Source organism: Triticum dicoccoides, chromosome 7B (assembly GCF_002162155.2).
Source record: "Triticum dicoccoides isolate Atlit2015 ecotype Zavitan chromosome 7B, WEW_v2.0, whole genome shotgun sequence".
Lineage (NCBI taxonomy): Eukaryota > Viridiplantae > Streptophyta > Magnoliopsida > Poales > Poaceae > Triticum > Triticum dicoccoides.
In genome coordinates this window covers 232,905,071-232,925,531 of record NC_041393.1, presented here as the reverse complement: position 1 = coordinate 232,925,531, position 20,461 = coordinate 232,905,071, and positions in this window count along the sequence as shown.

The window sequence follows — 20,461 nt, the reverse complement described above, 5'->3', positions numbered from 1 at the left end:
TTGATCTACCACGACATCGTAATGGCTAAAACCCTAAAAGTCTAGCATGTATGATTATGATTGCCTCCACGGACTAAGCCCTCCGGTTTATATAGACACCGGGGGGACTAGGATTGTACAAAGTCGGTTACAGAGAAAGGAATCTACATATCCGAACACCAAGCTTGCCATCCACGCAAAGGAGAGTACCATCCGGACATGGGAAGAAGTCCTCCGTCTTGTATCTTCATAGCCCATCAGTCCGGCCCACGTCACATAGGCCGGACGACCGAGGACCCCTTAATCCAGGACTCCCTCAACAGGGTCTTGGTAAGGATTTGGGTATGACAAGCCACTCTGGAAAGAAAGAAGAGGTCATCTTCTTCAGTTTCTAGACCACAAAGCCACGGAAAAAAGAAAACACAGGCAAAACCTCAGAAAATCAAAATAAAAAGAAAGGGCCAAAAATCAGGCTATTACAGAAGGCTTCCGGCGATGCTAGGTCTTCCTGGACGCCCGCAGCGTCGACTTGCGCTGGAGCTTCAGACAGAGTTGCCCGAGCAGACCATCGAATGGGGCTCTGCAAAGCTCACTAACACCCAAGCGAAGCCTGTCCTGAAGAAGATAGCATCGGACATGGAGGCGAAGCTGCTGACGGGGGCGATGATTGTGAAGGCGTTCCTGGCATAGCGCCTCGCGCCGCTCCAATCGCATACAAAGCGTTTGTGGGCGTACGAGGGCACGGGGGACATGGCGAGGCTGCATGTTGCCGGCTTGACAAGCGAGGAGTTGGATGTGGCCTTGATCACCTTGCTCGGATGTATCCCCGGGGACATTCCCAAGGCCGTCGCCCCGTTGTACAACCGTGATGACTTGGAGGACCTGGTCACGGCAATGCCCAGCTTCAATGAGTGGGGGCTTGAGCCACCCGACCACCCGGATTCTCCCGTGGTGCTATCCTCTGGTGACAATGGTGGTGATGAGGACTCGAAGGAAATGGAGGAGGATGACCTCTGGGGGACGACCTTGAATGCATGGGCGCCACTATGCCTCGGCGTGCGGAAGCTCCGTCTCGTCACGGTGCACCACCAGCACCTCTGGGAGGGCCGGCCAGCAAAGGCGTAGCGGCCAGCCGTGCGACGCCCCCTATCACGGTTGTAGCGGCTCCGGCCACGGACAGGTGGGCGACGCCTCCCCTCCTGCCAGGAGAAATCGACTCCGAGCGTGCCACGTCTCAGCCTCAAGCGGTGCCGACCCCTGGGACTCAGCTGGCCAAGGCCGCAGTCGGCCCCGCCGTGCCGCAGTCGTCAAGCGCGTAGAATGACCTGGATCCCTCGGCGCCTGAAGCAGGCGACGCTGAGGAGAGGGACCCGGAGCCCCCAGCACCTAAGGCCAACTGTGCAGCCTTCATCGGTCGTGGTCCCAACTAGCATGTCGGTGTCTCCCCCTCGCCAAGTCCTCGCACTTGTGAACTGTGGTGCCCTGATTAGGCCCGGGGCCCTAGACGACGCTTACGCCGCTCTCGGTCGGCTCCGAGCAGACCTCCAGGACGCCGAGAGATTCCTCGCGAGGGAGCGCCTGGGGCCTGCCTCAGTGTGGCTCCAGGCTGAGAGGGTAACCAAGGAGGCCTGGAACCAGTCTGAGGCCACCGCCGCAGAGAGTAGAGAAGAAACCGCCTGCAAGGGCGGCTCATGACAACATGCTGGCTGGAGCAGCGGCGGCCACCAAGCACTACGGCAAGGTGAAGGCCAGTCTGAAGGCGCTTCAGGAGGAATAGGCCACGCGCTCGCATCAACTCTAGCAGCGGGAGGACGACCTCAAGGCTCGCGAGGATAAGCTTGTGTACTGCGACTCCGTGCTGTCGAAGGTGGTCGTCGAGTAGGCCGCGGAGCACGAGTGCCTGGACAAGCTGCAGAAGGATATGGCCGAGGCCCAAGCGACCCACACAAAGCATGTCTTGAAGGTAATGGCTCGGCTGGACGGCCGGGGGATAAGATCCTTGCCGACGCTGACGCAAAGGCAGTGGCGGACCGTGACACCTTCTCTTCTCTCAAGCTCAAGGCTCACTTGGCGCTAAAGTCCATCTGCAAGGAAGGGTTCGAGGGTCTGTACGCGAACCCTAAAGAAGACTACGTGAAGCTCTCCTCTATGCTCACTGTGGAGCTCGAAGGCACCGCCCCAAGGTGGACGCCATCCTCGAGGACGAGTGTCATGACCTCTTCTCTGTGGCAGCGACGCGTGTCTTCAACCACCTTTACCTCTGCGACCACAGCTTCGACTTTGACATGGTGATAGGCCCAGTCCCCCGTGAGTCCCTTGACGTGACGGCGGAAGCCGTAGAGGCCCACGTGGCCGCGCTGCTCGGGAAGTTCACCTGCGACATCGATGACAAGCCGACCGAGGCCGTGGCGGGCGGTGGCTACGGTGGCGATGGCGGCAATGGCCCTTCTTCCTAGGACTTATCCTGCAGCAACTGATCGTGCCTCGTGGATGCGTAAGACTTTGTTTGAATTTGTGATACATTTGATGCCTATAATAACTGTTTGAACTCCGTAGTTTTCTATTTGTGCTTGATTTCATTCCTGCTTGCCTTTGTGCTCTGTGTTGGCGAGGCCCAGCCCCAGGCATACCTCGGCCGCCATTGGAGTGTCAGGTCGCGTCGCTTGGACAAAGCCAAGGGGCAAGGTGCTACAAGACTAGTGAGGCTCCTAAGTCGCGATGCTCAGGGGGCCCCTTGATGCACAGGCGGCCTACACGAAGGAAATGTGGGTGATGGGGAGGTCAACCCGAGGCCCTTCATACCTTTTCCTTGTCACCCTTCACCTGGGGATTACGCAAGGAGACTAGACACTGAGGACCTTGGTGGGATGACATGTGTGGGAACAGGCCCGCGAGCCAGAGCCCAGTTCCTTGGGTTTCTCAGCGCTGCTGGGACTAACCCGAGCACAGGCACCATGTCCAGCCACCTCTCACGGGAGGCCCAGGGGAAAGGCTATGAGCAGTGCTGCTGAAGAGCCGAGTAACGATCCTGAGGTTGATGCTACCCGTAGTGCGCCCTTAGTTGTTTATCCACCAGCGTAGAGCATGGGACTTCCAGTGGGCATGGTCGTATTGTGACCGTATACGCCAGCACTGATCTTGGGGATTCCACTTGGCGTGGGTAGGGAGCTCTGTGCTAGCGTCTCAGGGCGTGTACAGCCCTGTTTCGTTCATACGCGAGGCTGGCATGACAGAACTTTGAGGAGGTGTGTTTGGACACTCATGAGCCAGCGCGGGTGTCGGTGTTAGAACCGGCGGATCTCGAGTAGGGGGTCCCGATCTGTGCGTCTAAGGCTAATGGTAACAGGAGGCAAGGGACACGATGTTTTACCCAGGTTCGAGCCCTCTCGATGGAGGTAAAACCCTACTTCCTGCTTGATTGATCTTGATGATATAAGTATTACAATAGTTGATCTACCACGAGATCGTAGAGGCTAAACCCTAGAAGCTAGCCTATGATGATTATGATTGTCCTTCCACGGACTAAACCCTTCAGTTTATATAGACACCGGAGGGGGCTAGGCTTTACACAGAGTCGGTTACAAAGAAGGAGATCTAATATCCGGATCGCCAAGCTTGTCTTCCACGCAAAGGAGAGTCCCACTCGTACACGGGACGAAGTCTTGAGTCTTGTATCTTCATGGTCCAACAGTCCGGCCAAAGTATATAGTCCGGCCAAAGTATATAGTCCGGCTGTCCGGATACTCCCTAATCCAGGACTCCCTCAGTAGCCCCTGAACCAGGCTTCAATGACGATGGGTCCGGCGCGTAGATTGTCTTCGGCATTGCAAGGCGGGTTCCATCTCCGAATACTCCAAAGCAGATTTAAGGATTGTGTCCGGCTCTATGAGATAATTTCCGCACACCATCGTAGAGGGCATAACACTTCACAAATCTGATCTGCTGACAATTTTTCTTATGGGGTGCCCCTACACTGTGGCCTGGCTCCATACGAACCAGTTTTCTCAGCCTACCTTGACACGTGTTGCGAGGCGGTTTTATTGGCACGCCTTGCCAAAGCAGAGATTGTGTTCCCCTTATTGCGGGATCCTCCATCAATACGAGCGCTTGCAGCCCCACGACGCTTGTTGGTATGATTCCGTGTTTTTAGGTAAGTCCCAAACGGCTACGCTGAGGACTCTTGATATTTGTCGGGGATATACCCCGCGATATGACCCGGCTGGATGTATAACCCAGCCGGACTTGGCGACTCACTAATGACCCGCCCTAGCTGGACGACACTCTAATGACCCGCCCGATCCTGGCGACTTATGGGTGACCTGGCAAGCGGATCAGAGGAGAGACAAGACCCGGGTGCCCAGGAGGCTCAAGGCCCAGAAGGCCGGCTTACGTAATGATAGGCCGGCTTAAGAGGAAAGGCGTGAGGAATATCTCCCTTACAAGAAATCAAGACCCGGACTTGTATCCGGCTTGTAGTACAAGATAGGATAGTCCTAATCCTATTTGGGCTCCACATGTAACCCGCCCCTCTAACTTATATAAGGAGGGGCAGGGCTCCCCAAATAGGGAGGGAAGAAAAACAAGAAACAATATCTAGGGCTAGAGACAAAGGGGGAGCCGGCTTACGGCGACTCTTCTCATGATCATAATGAGACCTAGCCACAAACAGCATGTAGGGTTATTACCGGATGATGTTTCCCGGGGCCCGAAGCTGTCTAAATCCTTGTCTTGCATCTTGCGTCACTCGTCCCGATCAACCCCTCTCAAGCTACCACATAGATGCGTTGGCCTCGCGACTAAGTCCTGACACTAAGGACATCTGACGTGTTAATTCCACGACAGTTGGCACCCACCGTGGGGCTCGCGCACGGTGGTGTTAAGTTCTTGAAGGGAGCTATCCCAGGGATCGAGAAGCTCCGCTCAGCTTATTGAAGAAGTTCCGGCCGAATTATTGGAGAGTTCCAGCTGGCTCACCGAAAAAGTTCCGACCGCCTTGACGAAAGGTTCCGTCTAAATCGCCGAAAAAGTTCCGACCGCCTTGACGAATGGTTCTATCTAAATCTCCGAAAAAGTTCCGACCGCCTCGACGAAAGGTTCTGTCTGAATCGGCGAAAGGTTCTGACCGCCTCAACAAAAGGTTCCGTATGAATCACCAAAGAGTTCCGATCGCCTCGACGAAAGGTTCGGTCCGAATCGACGAAAGGTTCCGTTCGAGTCATCAAAGAGTTTTGACTTAGGCTACAGAAAAGTTTCGGATTATCAAAAAGTTCCGGCCGGATTATCAAGACGTTCTGGCTCAAAAGTTCTAGCCGGATTATCAAGAGGTTCCGGTAAAAACGTTCTGGATTATCAAGACGCTCCGGTTCAAAAGTTCCGGATTATCAAGAGGTTCCGGTAAAAAAACTTCCGGGTTATCAAAGGTTCCGGCCGGATTATCAAGAAGTTCTGGTTCCAAAAATTCCGGCTCAAAAAGTGCCGACCGGGGTATGTGGAGAGCTCAGGCACTAGAAGACACAGAACCAATTAACTCTTTTGTAAAAAAACAAAAGCAGCACTATGCATTATCCGGCGCCAGCATCCGGTAAGAAATACCATGTGATATCCATCCGGTTTACTTTTATAAATATTTATTAATTTTTTGAAAACAACCACTCTGCCTAGTGTTGTTATATACAGCCATCACCCCTGCGGTCCAGTTTACGTCAAACGCGCCGACCGGCTCGCCCGTCAGCGCCACCTTACAACACCACGGATGACTCGCCCGTCTACCCTCGTGGCCGGTTCACGTGTCCTCACCGGCTTACAACGTGGATGACACTTTGCTCGTCCGCACCAAATGCCATGGCCGGTTTATCGGTTTGTTCCCGCGGCCGATTCACCCGTGGGGGGTTTCGATTTCACCTAGGGATCATCAATTTCATGGCGAATTATTTTCAGCCTAAACAAATCAGGTGATATCCATCCAAGTTTGTTTTATTATCACATGTTGTTTTTGTCAAAGAACAAGTTTATCTTTGCCTTGGTCTGCAATATTGTTTATGCAGGGCAATTATTTATGACAAAAAGTGATATTATACCGCGGAGGTGGAGACACGCCAACATCTTTTGGCACAGGTGGTCGTCGTTACTCAACGGACTCCCGCACCGGCTTACTACGCCGTGGCCGTCTCTCACGATCGCGCCGGCTTACAACGTCATGGCCGTCTCTTATGACCACGCCGGCTTACAACAAGGAGGACAACTTACCAATATATTTTATATTACATATTGTTTTCTTCAAAAGAGCAATTACTTTGGTTTGCAAGTTGTCCCATGCAGGATTCAAACCGGTCTATTTCACGGTTAATTATGGAGAATCTCAAGCCAACTCCTCAAGTCGTCTTGAGATTCGGGGGCTACAATGATATGACTCGGTAAAATTAGCCGGTTTCAATACATTCAAGATCATTGCTAGATCGATGAAAATTTAAAAGCCTTCAAAAGATTTCCAGTTCAAAATAAGGATTCTGGTTTAAAATCCGGCTCAAGAGACATCTTTCTCCCACAAGGCACTGAAGCTCTCAAATCAGGTTAAAAATCCGGCTCAAGGTAAATTTGTCCCTCACAAATTTTTGAAGCTTTCAAATCCGGTTTAAAGTTCCGGTTCAAAAAGAATTAATCTCCTGCAAAGTTCGAGTTCTCAGACAAAGTAAAGGTTGCCAAAAAGAACTTGCTGCCATGATGCATGGTTCAAACATGGGTATCCTGCTTTACGGCTTATCTTATTATGGTCACCTGGGGGCTTCCTGCTCATCGAGCATAGCTGTCGGTACCCTCTTGATCGGTGTGATACCAAATTTATGGTCACTTGGGGGCTTCCTATTCAAACATAGGTCGTATTCGAACCAAAGAGAACATAGTTGTCGATACCCTTTTGATTAGCAAACTGCTAAACCTACTTGGGGGCTTCTTGATTGTATCCGAATCATAGCTCAACCCCTTTGGGAATCAACGTGGATCGTATTCGAATCAGTGTCGCTAAACAACTCTTATGGTCACTTGGGGGCTTCCTGTTCAAACATAGGTCGTACTCGAACCAAAGAGAACATAGCTGTCGATACCCACTTGATCGGCATCGCCAAAGCCACTGGGGGCTATATGATCGTATTCGAATCTTTGCTTAACCCCTTTAGAACGGTTTACTGATGTATCCGAATCAGAAGCCTCAAAAAGTTTTATTCTATCTGAAAGTGCGTTATGTCGACTAGAGGGGGGGTGAATAGGCGATTTTTATGAATTCTTCACTGAGGAATTTGCCGGTGAGGAAATTCCTTAGCGAAGAACTATTAGCAGCGGAATAAGTACTCAGAAGTAAGCATAACAGAATACAAGCATGGTCATCATGATGAAATGAAGACTAGCACAGAGTACAGAAAGCGTAATCACAGGATAACACAAGATGAAGACAAACAGACTAAAGAAATTGAACTGAGGAAATTGAGAAAGTCTTCAGTCAAAGTCTTCAAACACAGATATGAACAAACACTCAACACAGTAATGAGGAAATGAAAGGGTTGAGGAAATAGAACCAGTTAGGTTGGTGAAGACAATGATTTGGTAGACCAGTTCCAACTGCTGTCTCAGTTGTACGTCTGGTTGGAGAGGCTGAGTATTTAAACTCGAGGACACACAGTCCCGGACACCCAGTCGTTGAGCATGCAGCTCAGGACACCCAGTCCTCACCGTATTCTCCTTGAACTAAGGTCACACAGACCTCGTCCAATAACTCGTGGTAAGTCTTCAGGCGACTTCCAAACCTTCACAGACTTGGTCACTCGGCGATCCACAATTCCTCTTGGCTGCTCTAGACCTTGACGCCTAACCGTCTGGAAGAAGCACAGTCTTCAAAGGTAACAAGCATCGGATCCACGCAGAATCAATTTCTTCAATGATGCTCAATCACTTTGGGTTTGTAGGGGTTTGGTTTTGGGTTTTCCTCACTCGATGATTTTCGCTCAAAGTCCTCGGAGGATGGGTTGCTCTCAAATGACAAGTGTCAAGTTCTCTCGGAGCAGCCAACCAGCTAGTGGTTGTAGGGGGCGGCTATTTATAGCCTAGGGAGCAGCCCGACATGATAAGACATAAATGCCCCTCAATGATATGACCGTTAGGTGGATAAGATATTTTGGGACAACTGGCGCGCAGCACAGCAACGGTCGGAAATTTGACTCTCAAATTCCTCAGGGCTATCATGTTCCTCACTGTGTAGGTAATTCGCACTAACGAATTCCTAACTCCTCAGTCAGAACAAATTCATCAGCGACCAGAAGAACTTCGTCTCTGTCACTGAAGAAAGTGACTGAACTGTATGAGATTTCCAAAGGCTTCACTCGAAGGGATTGGTAGGTGTAGGATTTTGAGTTGAGCATCACATGGAAATTTTTCCTTAGTATTTCCTCGACCCCCTTTAACAGTACGGTGTTTCCTATGACTCAAGAAAGAGAAAATGAAACTACGAAAACAAAAGTCTTCACGCTTCATGTTCCACAAATGAATACCAAGTCTTCAAGGTCACACCAATTTCTTCACTTTCAAAGTCTTCAGAAAGTCTTCAGAATATCAAAGTCTTCAGTTGAAGAACTTCATTTTTAGGGGTCGACTTTCTTTGTAAATATCAAACTCCTCATAGACTTATAGACCTGTGTACACTCACAAACGCATTAGTCCCTTAACCTATAAGTCTTCAATACACCAAAATCACTAAGGGGCACTAGATGCACTTACAATCTCCCCCTTTTTGGTGATTGATGACAACATAGGTTAAGTTTTCAACGGGGATAAACATATGAAGTGTATACACTGATATTGAGGAATTTGATTACAAGATATAGAAGAACTCCCCCTGAAGATGTGCATAGTGAGGAATTTGCTTTTGAGGCAATGCACATTTGAAGAGTTGAATCATGGAGATCTCCCCCTATATCTTGTAATTCATACACGCATTTGATATATAATATGAAGAATTTGAAATGCATGATGAAATATGGTGCCTGATGAGATTCAGCATGCGTGCAATGTCATTAACGAGGAATAAGCATGCAAAGCATAATGCAACAAAAGTATCAGCGCACCATCGGGTTTAAGATTACAACTCGATCCAAATAAAAGTATCAGAAGAACGAGAGTTGTAACTTAAAAAATGCCCTTAATATAGACCCGCTTGAAGACTAACTCAGATTTCTCCCCCTTTGTCATCAAATGACCAAAAGGATTGAAACTGAGGACTAACGCCCCTGAAGAATTTCAAGTCGATGGAGGAGCGCCAGCGTTGTTGGGGTTGTTTGTTGTAGCAGGGCCTGCCGCAGTGTCATCCAAATCTTCATACTCATCAGTGTCACGCGATGAAGAATAAGAGTTGGCCACAAGTGGAGGAATTTTGACCCTCTTGAATTTCTTCGGAGGAGGTGCAGACCAGTCAAATTCTTCCTTGAGACCCATAGTCTTCAGTTCTTCAGCGCTATAGACATGAGTGAGGACAGCCCAGGTGCGGTTGAAGGTTTCATGAAGGTAGTATTGGTTCTTCTTCACTGCATTGTGTGTTGAGGTCATATTGTGAAGAAGTGCACCAAGCTGACGCTTTACCCGTTTGTTATTGCGATCAACCTTCTGATGAAGACTGAGGAGTAACTCACGGTCAGTCATCACCCTGGGTGCTGTGGCTTGAGGATTTTGCTTGGCTGAGGTATTTGCGGCAAAGTCATGTGTGGCAGAATCGTAATTAGTAGAGTAAGATGCAGCCTTGCGAAATTGACCATCCAATGGACGAATGCCTTCATCGATCACAGCAGCGGCCTTGCCTTTATCATCAGCTGATGAAACTGTCCGTTTAAGGACTTCAATGGGAGGCAAGTAGCTACCATGGTTCAGAGTGTCAGCTTTGTAATTCAGTGAAGATCTTGCCCTGATGAATCTCATAATCCAAGGAGCATAGGGCTTCAGCTCGAATGGTGATATAGCAATATTGGCCAGAGTCCTCATGGAGAAATCATGGAAGTTGACGGGAACGCCATGAATGATGTTGAAAAGCATATTCTTCATGATGCCAACGACTTCTTCATCATTTGAGTCGTGGCCTTTGATAGGACTCATTGTCTTCGTCAGAATTTGATAGACAGTCCGAGGCACATAGAGTAATTCCTTGGCGAGGAATTTGGTTCGTGGGGCCTGCCTTGGCTTCAAAGGCTTCATCAGCACTTGCATATAGTGATTTGAAAGTTCTGGTTCATTGTAGACACAACGAGCACCATCAAGTGGAGGACTGAGTGGTAGAGCACGAAGCAATTCAGTTACGGGTGCCTTGTAGTGAGTATTTTCAGACATCCAGTCTAATACCCATGAGTTCACGTCTTCAGCGTCTCCGGTGATGTGCAGAGTTGCATAGAATTGAAGAATGAGTTGTTCATTCCAGTCACAGATATCAGTGCAGAAATTCAGAAGTCCTGCATCGTGAAGAACACTGAGGACTGGCTCAAAGCCGGGCAGAGACTCCATGTCCACATGAGGAATATGTGCATGATCGAAGACTTTGTCTTTGTTGAAGAGCACTGAGGAATAGAAATTAGCTTGGCTGGCAGTCCAGAAACTCTTCTTCCTTATGCGAGCAGAATCATATGGATTATAATCAGTGAAGAATACGTGCTCGGCAAAGAAATCTTCAGCCTTGAACTTCTGTTTGCTTGAGAACGGATTCTTTGGCTTTGGCAGAGGGGTGTCAGTGAGTTGCATCACCACCTCAGGAATCGCGAGCTCAGGTTCTTCAGGCTGAGGAATTTCTTGTTCCTCAATAGGTGCAGTCTGAGGATCAGCAGCAGCAGGTTCATCTGCACTAGTGGCTGGAATTTCTTCATGGACAGATGAAGTGGGATGAGTTTCTTCAGAGCCCATTTGAACAGTTGGAGCAGGGGACTGAGGTATCTGTTGGATTGGGGTGAAGAGTGGAGAATTTGGATGCTGACTTTCCCAAAAGTCATCGTTCATCACTGGCGTTGTGCTTCCAATATCCACATCTTCTTCAAGTTCCTCAACACCGGCCTCTTCAGCTGTGAACTGAGGCATAGGCGAGGAAATGATTGGGGTTGAAGGGATTGCTTCCACTTCAATTTCTTCATCAATCTGCTCTGACGAAGCAGCAGAATGATTTTCTTCATCAGATCCGCTTGGGATCTCATAGTCTTCTCCAAAAGGAACAAGGTCCTTTGATGGCATGGAGGAAATCGGAACAGCATCAATTGGATTTTCGAGTGAGCTGGTCATTGGCTTCATTTTCTTCGCAGTCGAAGAGTTTGACGCGGCTGATGCCTTCCTTTTCTTCACTGCAGCTCGCTCTGCAGCCTTGGTCTTCTTCACATCAGAAGCAGATGGAAGAATTGGAGTTGGTGTGGAGCTGAGGAATCTGGTTCATTTTCTTCAGGCGCAACTGATGCAGTTGCTCCGATCTCTTCAGTTTCTTCAGGCGCACCACTAGTGGATGCCCTGGCAATTTCTTCAGCGCCTGGAATTTCTTCACCAGCCCTGGAACGAGCATGTTCTTCAGCAGGCTGAAAGTCATCAGCGGTGCTGGCATGTTCTTCAGCAGGCTGAGCAGAGTCTGCAGCCTGAAGATTTTCTTGTTGCGATGGGGCTGCAACATTTGTGAATTTCTTCGTCAAATTGACGAATCTTACTTTAGCTCCTTGCCAATCAGCATAGTAGGCATCAAAGTCTTTGCTGAGGGCTTGAATTTCAGACTGAGCCTGGAGAAGTTCCTCAGGTGTCATTCTGACAACGTTTTTCTTCACGAGCTTCTCCTTTCTGTATTGAGCTTTCCTGATCTCTCTTGCCTTTTCAAACTTCCATTTCTCTTCAGTGATGAAATGGGTCAGCATATGACTTTGTCCAGGGGTCAGATGAAAATCAGGCATAGGGGTGTTAGGATCCTTGTGCCAGAGATCAATGTAATCGAGGATTTTTCTCGGATCCAAAAGCAGTGGCACAGATGTGCCTTTGGCTCTAGCGGCCTTCACCTGTCTGTCTCTGATGATTTCTGCAAGTTCATCATCAGAAGCTTCATCATCAGAAGGCACATGGAATGCGACATGTTTCTTCTTTGGACTTGGCCGAGGACCTCGTCCAGCTGTTGCTTTGGTCTTCAACAGTGTGGGGCCTGATGAGGAAATTGGTGCAGCTAAGGAACTTGCTGAAACACCAGTGGCAATCGAGAAACCAGCAGTCCTTTGACATGTAGCCAGATGCAGAGGAGCTGAGGACTTTGATGGAGCAGTAGCAGTGTGAGGAATTTGTCGTGAGGGCATTGCTGAGGAACTTGGCTATGAGGGCGCTGTTGGTGAAGCACTTGGCTTACGAGCAGGCTTCTTTGGCATGGATTTCCTCGGTTTGACCGAGGCCTCAGTAGCAGTAGCAGTGGCAGAATCCTCATTGAATTTCTTCACTGCCTCCTTGGCTTGTCTTGCCAATTTAGCTTGGCGCTTAGCCCATTCTTCAGGAAAGTCCTCACCACGTTTGATGCTTGTGGGGTCAGCTACTTGGCCAGGTGCCAATGGAGCTCTTGGGCATGGAGGATTGAGGGCGAATTTCCTCATGTACTTTGGAGTCACATATCTGTATTCCCTCCATTCCCTTGCCCATCTCCGATCAATCCTCTGAATGCGCACCTTGCACTGATTTTTGTTTTCTTTGCCAAATTTTGCTTCATCAGGTGTGTAATAGTCAGCATAAATTTCCTCAGGGATTTCAAACGCAGTCATAACCTCAGGTTTCTTTCCTCCTTTCTGCGGCTTCCTACCGTCTGCCATATTCTTCAGTTGAGGAATTTGAACATCGAGTTCTCTGAAGAAGTATGCAGTTTTTCTTCGAGGAACACTGCAAATGAGTTAAGTTGATGAGAACCTAGTGATTCAGCAGCAGACATGAGTACCTGCGAACAGAGTACAGGTGCGAGGAATTCGGAGAGGTCATATGCGTTCTGAGAAGGTTTTTCAAAAAGAACAAGTTTTGAGGAATTTGACCAGATGAACCTTGAGGAATTTCACTAAGCGTTCTTGTCTTAGGTTCCAGAGTTGTACAGATCGAAGATCCACACAATTAGGGAATCTTGAAGAAAATGATTGCTTAGAGAAACAGTTCAAGATCATATGATGTGAGGTGTTCATATGTGTGAAGATTTGAAGAATAAATACCTTTGAGATTTTCAGGAAAGTTTGAGAATCAAAGTGAGTAATAAAAGTAACTTTTAATTACCCGAAGTGAAGAACACGACGAACTGAGAAGAACAGATGTGAAGTTTGTCAGGTTAGATCTCCCACGCCCTAACTAGGCAGAGGAAGACAGCTACGGCGGCGGCGGAGTGAAGATTTCTGCGGTCGGCGTGAGTACGATGGCGACGAGGTCGAGGCAGCAAAGCTCTTCCTCACCGGCGACGATGGAGTAGCGGCAGCGCTAGGGTTTGAGGAGCTCGAGTGAGAGAGTAGCGATCGAGCGGAGTAAATGAAGTGAGGAAGGGGAGAGGGGTATTTATAGACACGGTGAAAAACTGTTCGCCCGAAGATTTGGGACGAACGTGCCCCTGCCCTTTCTCCTTCTCGCAACATGTGTGACCCACGTACTGTGTAGTTGAGATCGTGTACGATCGTGGGTGAATAGAATAATGCATTGTGGGATGCGGGACGGTTTGAGCGGCAAAACCGAAAATTTGGATAAGATTTGTTTTAAAGTTTCATTCGCAATTTCTTCAGCTGACAAGGACACAGTGAAGATTTTGAACGAGTTTCAAATAGAACGCATATGAAGAATTTGTGAATAGATTGGGTTGAGTATAGCATAGAGGGGGAAGGGTCCGATCACATTCACTTAGCAGAAAAAGCAACTTGAAGAAATAGCTATAAGTGAATGCTGTAGAGGAAATAAACTCATATATATATATATATAGCCAATGAAGAAAAACGAAGGAAACAGTGAAGATTTTGAAAAGTTGAAGAATTTGAAAAAACTGAAGAATTTCCAAACTGAGGAAAAACTCAAATTGAAGATTTTCAACTTTTTGTGGTGGCGTGACCCACCGTATAAGAATGATGATTTCAGACACCGCGCACAATTGTCGTAGGGTTCTGAGAATCAAATTCTTCATTAATTTCTTCACACTTAGAGTGTTATTCTTCATTGATTGAAGAAAAACATTTCTTCATGTGTTGCACATCTAAGTCATCAATTTTGCATAAGTGTTAGGATGTGTGTCCTTTTCAAAGAACATTCGAAGATTCTAAGATATTTACCTCACACCGCAACTTGCTAAATCTCTTCTCATCCAAGGGCTTAGTGAAGATATCAGCTAGCTGTTCTTCAGTCTTCACGTGCTCGATGGAGATGTCGCCCTTCAACACATGATCACGAAGAAAATGATGACGAATCTGAATGTGCTTTGTCTTCGAGTGCTGAACTGGGTTGTGAGCAATCTTGATGGCACTCTCATTGTCGCAGAGGAGAGGCACATTCTTCATGTTGACGCCATAGTCCTTGAGTGTTTGCTTCATCCAAAGCAGTTGAGCACAGCAAGAGCCAGCAGCAATGTATTCAGCTTCCGCAGTGGACAGTGATACGCAGTTCTGTTTCTTCGAGGACCAACAGACCAAAGATCGTCCGAGGAAATGACAAGTGCCATAAGTTGACTTGCGGTCCACATGATCACCAGCATAGTCTGAGTTAGAATATCCAATGAGATCAAAAGCAGAGCCCTTGGGGTACCATAATCCTAGTGTTGGTGTGTGAGCTAGATATCGAAGAATATGCTTCACAGCCTTACGGTGTGATTCCTTCGGTGCAGCTTGAAATCGGGCACACATGCAAACACTAAGCATTATATCTGGCCTAGATGCACATAAGTACAATAAAGAACCAATCATGGAGCGGTATACCTTGTGATCGAAGTCAATACCATTTTCATCAGTGCATAGATGGCCATTTGTGGGCATAGGAATTTTGACGCCTTTGCAATCTTGCATGCCGAATTTCCTCAGTACATCTTTGAGGTATTTCTCCTGAGATATGAATATGCCATTGCGTTGTTGACGAATTTGAAGACCTAAGAAGAATTTCAACTCTCCCATCATAGACATTTGATATTCTTCACTCATCATATAGGCAAATTCATCACTATAACGTTGGTCAGTACAGCCAAAGATAATATCATCAACATATATTTGGCACACAAACAGTTCACCATCATAAGACTTAGTAAAGAGAGTAGGGTCGAGTGAACCGGGTGTGAAGCCATTCTTCACGAAGAATTCCTTCAATGTATCATACCACGCCCAAGGGGCTTGCTTCAGGCCATAGAGGGCCTTATTAAGTCTGAAGACTTTGTCAGGATTCTTTGGATCTTCAAAACCTGGGGGTTGAGCAACATATACTTCTTCCTCAAGCTTACCATCGAGGAATGCACTTTTCACATCCATTTGATATAAGATGATATCATGATGGTTAGCATAAGCAAGTAATATGCGAATAGCCTCAAGTCTAGCAACAGGTGCAAAAGTTTCATCGAAATCAATTCCTTCAACCTGTGTGTAGCCTTGAGCTACCAGGCGTGCCTTATTCCTCACCACAAGGCCATTTTCATCTTGCTTGTTGCGGTAGATCCACTTTGTGCCAATGATATTATGCTTGCGAGGATCTGGACGTTTGACCAGTTCCCAGACATTGTTGAGCTCGAATGATGTAATTCTTCTTGCATAGCCTGAATCCACTTCGGCTCCAAAAATGCTTCATCTACCTTAGTGGGCTCTGTAGAGACAAAAGCATAGTGCCCACAAAAGTTAGATAAATGTGAAGATTTTGAGCGTGTGAGAGGACCTGGTGCTCTAATGTCATCGATGATCTTCTCCACTTGCACTTCTTTTGCAACGCGAGGATGAGCTGGTTGTCGCTGAGGAGTTTGATCAGCATTTTCTTCAGCACCATTTTCCTCAGCATTTTCTTCAGGTGTATCAACTCGATGTTCTTCATGAACTGGAATGAATTCTTCAGCAAATTCTTTAGTAGGAATGACATCCTCAGTTGCCTTGAACTTGATAGAATCCTCAGGTGCTGGTTCATCTAACACAGAAGGTAGGTGCTCTCTTTGCGAGCCATTAGTTTCATCGAACCGCACATCTACAGTGTCAACAATCTTGTGAAGAACAATGTTGAAGACTCTGTAGGTGTGCGAGTCCTTTCCGTAACCAAGCATAAAACCTTCATGTGCTTTCAGTGCAAATTTAGAATTGTGGTGAGGATCTCTAATCCAACATTTAGCACCGAAGACTTTGAAATAACTCACATTGGGTTTCTTGTCAGTGAGGAGTTCATAGGCCGTCTTCTTGAAGAATTTGTGAAGATATACTCTGTTGATGATGTGGCACGCAGTATCAATTGCATCAATCCAAAAACGATGAGGCGTTTTGTATTCATCAAGCATAGTGTGAGCCATCTCAACAAGAGTTCTATTCTTGCGCTCCACGACGCCATTTTGCTGAGGAGTATAGGGAGCAGATAACTCATGAGTAATACCAAGTTCATCAAGATAGTCATCAAGACCGGAATTCTTGAACTCAGTTCCATTGTCACTTCTGATGTGCTTGATCTTCACACGAAAGTTGGTTGAAGCCCTCGAGGAAAAACGTTTGAAGACTTCCTGCACTTCATGTTTGTAAGTAACAATGTGTACCCATGTATATCGAGAGTAATCATCAACAATGACAAAACCATATAGAGATGCATCATTAGTGACTGCTGAGTAATGATTAGGTCCGAAGAGGTCCATGTGAAGCAATTCAAATGGACGAGTAGTGGTCATGATAGTCTTTGCTAGATGCTTGGCCTTGGTCATTTTTCCAGCTTCACAGGCTCCGCATAAGTGATCCTTGAGGAATTTGACATTCTCAATGCCAATGGCATGCTTCTTCTTCGCAAGCGTGTGCAAATTCCTCATGCCTGCGTGACCAAGTCGTCGATGCCATAGCCAGCCTTCTAAAGCTTTTGCAAGTAGACACACGGCTGGTTGTGGTCCTGTAGAGAAATCAACAATATACAAATCTCCTCTCCTAAAGCCTTCTAAGACTTTGGAATTGTCAACTTCCATAATCACAACACAGTGATACTTGCCAAAGACAACAACCATATCAAGATCACAAAGCATTGAGACTGACATGAGGTTGTATCCTAAGGACTCAACAAGCATGACTTTGTCCATGTGTTTATCCTTAGAGATCGCAACCTTACCAAGACCCAATACCTGACTTTTGCCTTTGTCAGCAAACATGATGTGCTTCAGATGTGACGGTGATAAGGGAGCATCCATCAAAAGATTCTTGTCATCAGTCATGTGATTTGTACATCCACTATCAAGGACCCATTCAGTGGCTTTGGGTTGATCATCCTGCAGATGAATTAGTGTAACTTACAATCTCATATGCTTCATCAATGAAGAATATGATATCAAGTTCATCAGATGAATTTCATCAAGCAGTAAACAGATATAGCAGTAGGAGGACGTGTGAAAGTTTATTTCATCATGATTCGCCTGCGTCCTTTTAGGCAATTTTGTCAGGTCCCCAGCAAATTCTTCAGACGTTAAGGCACGTCTGGAGACCTGACCCTGCAGAAGAGATTAGTTCTTTTTCTTCACCACCCACATCTGAAGGGGTGGCAAAGAGTTCATCACTCTGCGAGCACCATACGAGAATGGTGGCATAGAAGCCAAACCATTTCGTTTCACATAAGAGGGGTTAGGGTAAGCATATGAATAAGCAGAGAAATTCTTCGAGGACTTATGAACATAATGGTTTGAAGAATAATGCACATATTCATAGCCCTTAGCTCTACCCTGCAAAACAGAGTTGTTAGCACGATGATAATCATATGAGGACTTTGATCCATTTGAGGAATTTGATCCATATGAAGAATTTGATCTGGGGTTCCTGTTCTTCACTGGTGGTGTCATGAGGACATTCACCTGAAGACTTTCAAGGCACTTCTTGGGAACCCAGATTTTCTTCATAGGAGAACCGTTCCTGCAGTTAGTGCCAACATATCTAGCAAATACTTCACCATTCTGATTTTTGAACAGTTTATAGTTGGAGTCAAATGACTCATCAGAAGGATGAGGAGATTCACATGTAAAGCCAGATAAGTTAGATGGATCAACTGGAGGTCCCTTTGCAGCAACCCATGAGGTTTTGGGGTACTGCTCAGGCTTCCAATATGTTCCATCAGCATTAAGTTTCCTCTCAAAGGCGATACCCTCTTTCCTAGGGTTTTTGTTGAGGATCTGCTTTTTAAGCACATCACAAAGAGTCTGATGCCCTTTGAGGCTTTTGTACATGCCTGTCATGTACAATTCCTTCAGCCCTGCATTGTCAGTGATACTAGCAATGTCCTCAAATGAGGAATTAGTGATAGCAGAGGCAGGTGAAGAATTTTTAACAGTTGAAGCATTTGAACATTCAGGTGAAGAATTAGCAGATTCACGTTCAATGCACTTTAAGCATGGAGGAACAAATTCTTCCTGAGAAGCGCTGATTTGTTGAGCTAGTAATGAATCGCGCTCCTTCTGAAGATCTACATAACTCACTCTTAGCTTCTCAAGATCTTGCTTTCTTTGAAGAAATTCATAAGAAAGTTTCTCATGATCAGATAAGAGAGTGTTATGATGACTTTGAAGGTTATCAAACCTAGACTGAAGTCTCTGAAGATTTTCAGTCAGGGCTTTAGTGCGATCCATTTCTTCACCCAACATATCATCACTTTTGTCTAGCATGTTTTGAACCTTTTCAAAATCCCTTTGTTGTTTTACAGCAATCTTAGCAAGTTTAGAGTAGTTGGGCTTGAGATCCTCATCAGATTCATTTTCACTAGATTCAGAGGAGGTGTATTTGAGTACCTTTGCACCTTTTGCCATGAAGCAATAGGTGGGAGCGTAGTCATCATTATCTTCATCAGGCTTGTCGGTGGGGTTAGTTTCTTCAGTGTTGAAGATGGACTTGCTAACGAAAGCAGTAGCGAAGGCCAGACTCGCCACACCAGATTCGGATTCTTCAGACGCCTCCTCTTCCTCATGTTCCTCAGATTCAGCTTCAGAGTCCATTTCCTTGCCAATGAATGCCCGAGCCTTCTTGGAGCTGCTCTTCTTGTGAGATGAAGACTTCAAGGATTTTGATGACGAAGATTTTGACGATTTCTTCTTCTTCTTCGCATCATCAGAACTGTAATCCTTGTATTTCTTCTTCTTCAATTCCTTTTCCCACTAAGGACAATCTTGAATATAATGACCAGGTTTCTTGCATTTGTGGCACAGCCTTCTCTTATAGTCACTTGATGAGGAATCACTGCTTCTTGAGGATTTTCCAAAGCGACCACGTCTTGAGAACTTTTGGAATTTCTTCACGAGCAGTGCTAGCTCCTAGCTCAATTCTTCAGGATCACCAAGGCTACTACCAGAATCCTCACATTCAGACTCAAACACAACCTTGGCCTTCAGGGCACGTGGTTTGCCATAGCTCGAACCATAGAGATCTCTCTTTTCAGCAAGCTGGAACTCGTGAGTATTTAGCCTTTCGAGGATATCGGCAGGATCAAGAGACTTGTAGTCAGCCCGTTCTTGTATCATCAGACCCAGAGTATCAAATGAGGAATCAAGTGATCTCAACCGTTTCTTCACCACCTCATGGTCAGTGATGTCAGTGGCACCGAGGGCTTGAAGCTCATTTGAGATGTCAGTGAGGCGATCAAAGGTTTGTTGGACATTTTCATTGTCGAGTCTTTTGAAGCGGTTGAAGAGATTCCGAAGAACATCAACTCGAGAGTCACGCTGAGTTGAGACTCCTTCATTCACTTTGGACAGCCTATCCCAGATAAGCTTAGCAGTTTCCAAAGCACTCACTCTTCCATACTGTCCTTTACTCAGATGGCCACATATGATATTCTTCGCTTGAGAATCGAGTTGCTTGAATCTCTTCACATCGGTAGCGTTCAGTGAGGGTGAGATAGAGGGAACACCATTTTCCACAACATACCAGAGATCGTTGTCAATTGCCTCGAGATGCATTCGCATCTTGTTTTTCCAGTAGGGGTAGTCCGTCCCATCAAAGGTAGGACACCCAGCCGAGACCTTGATCATACCTGCGGTCGACATAACTAAAACTCTAGGCGGTTAAACCAAAATCACACAGAACAAGGGAGTACCTTGCTCTGATACCAATTGAAAGTGCATTATGTCGACTAGAGGGGGGTGAATAGGCGATTTTTATGAATTCTTCACTGAGGAATTTGCCGGTGAGGAAATTCCTTAGCGAAGAACTATTAGCAGCGGAATAAGTACTCAGAAGTAAGCATAACAGAATACAAGCATGGTCATCATGATGAAATGAAGACTAGCACAGAGTACAGAAAGCGTAATCACAGGATAACACAAGAT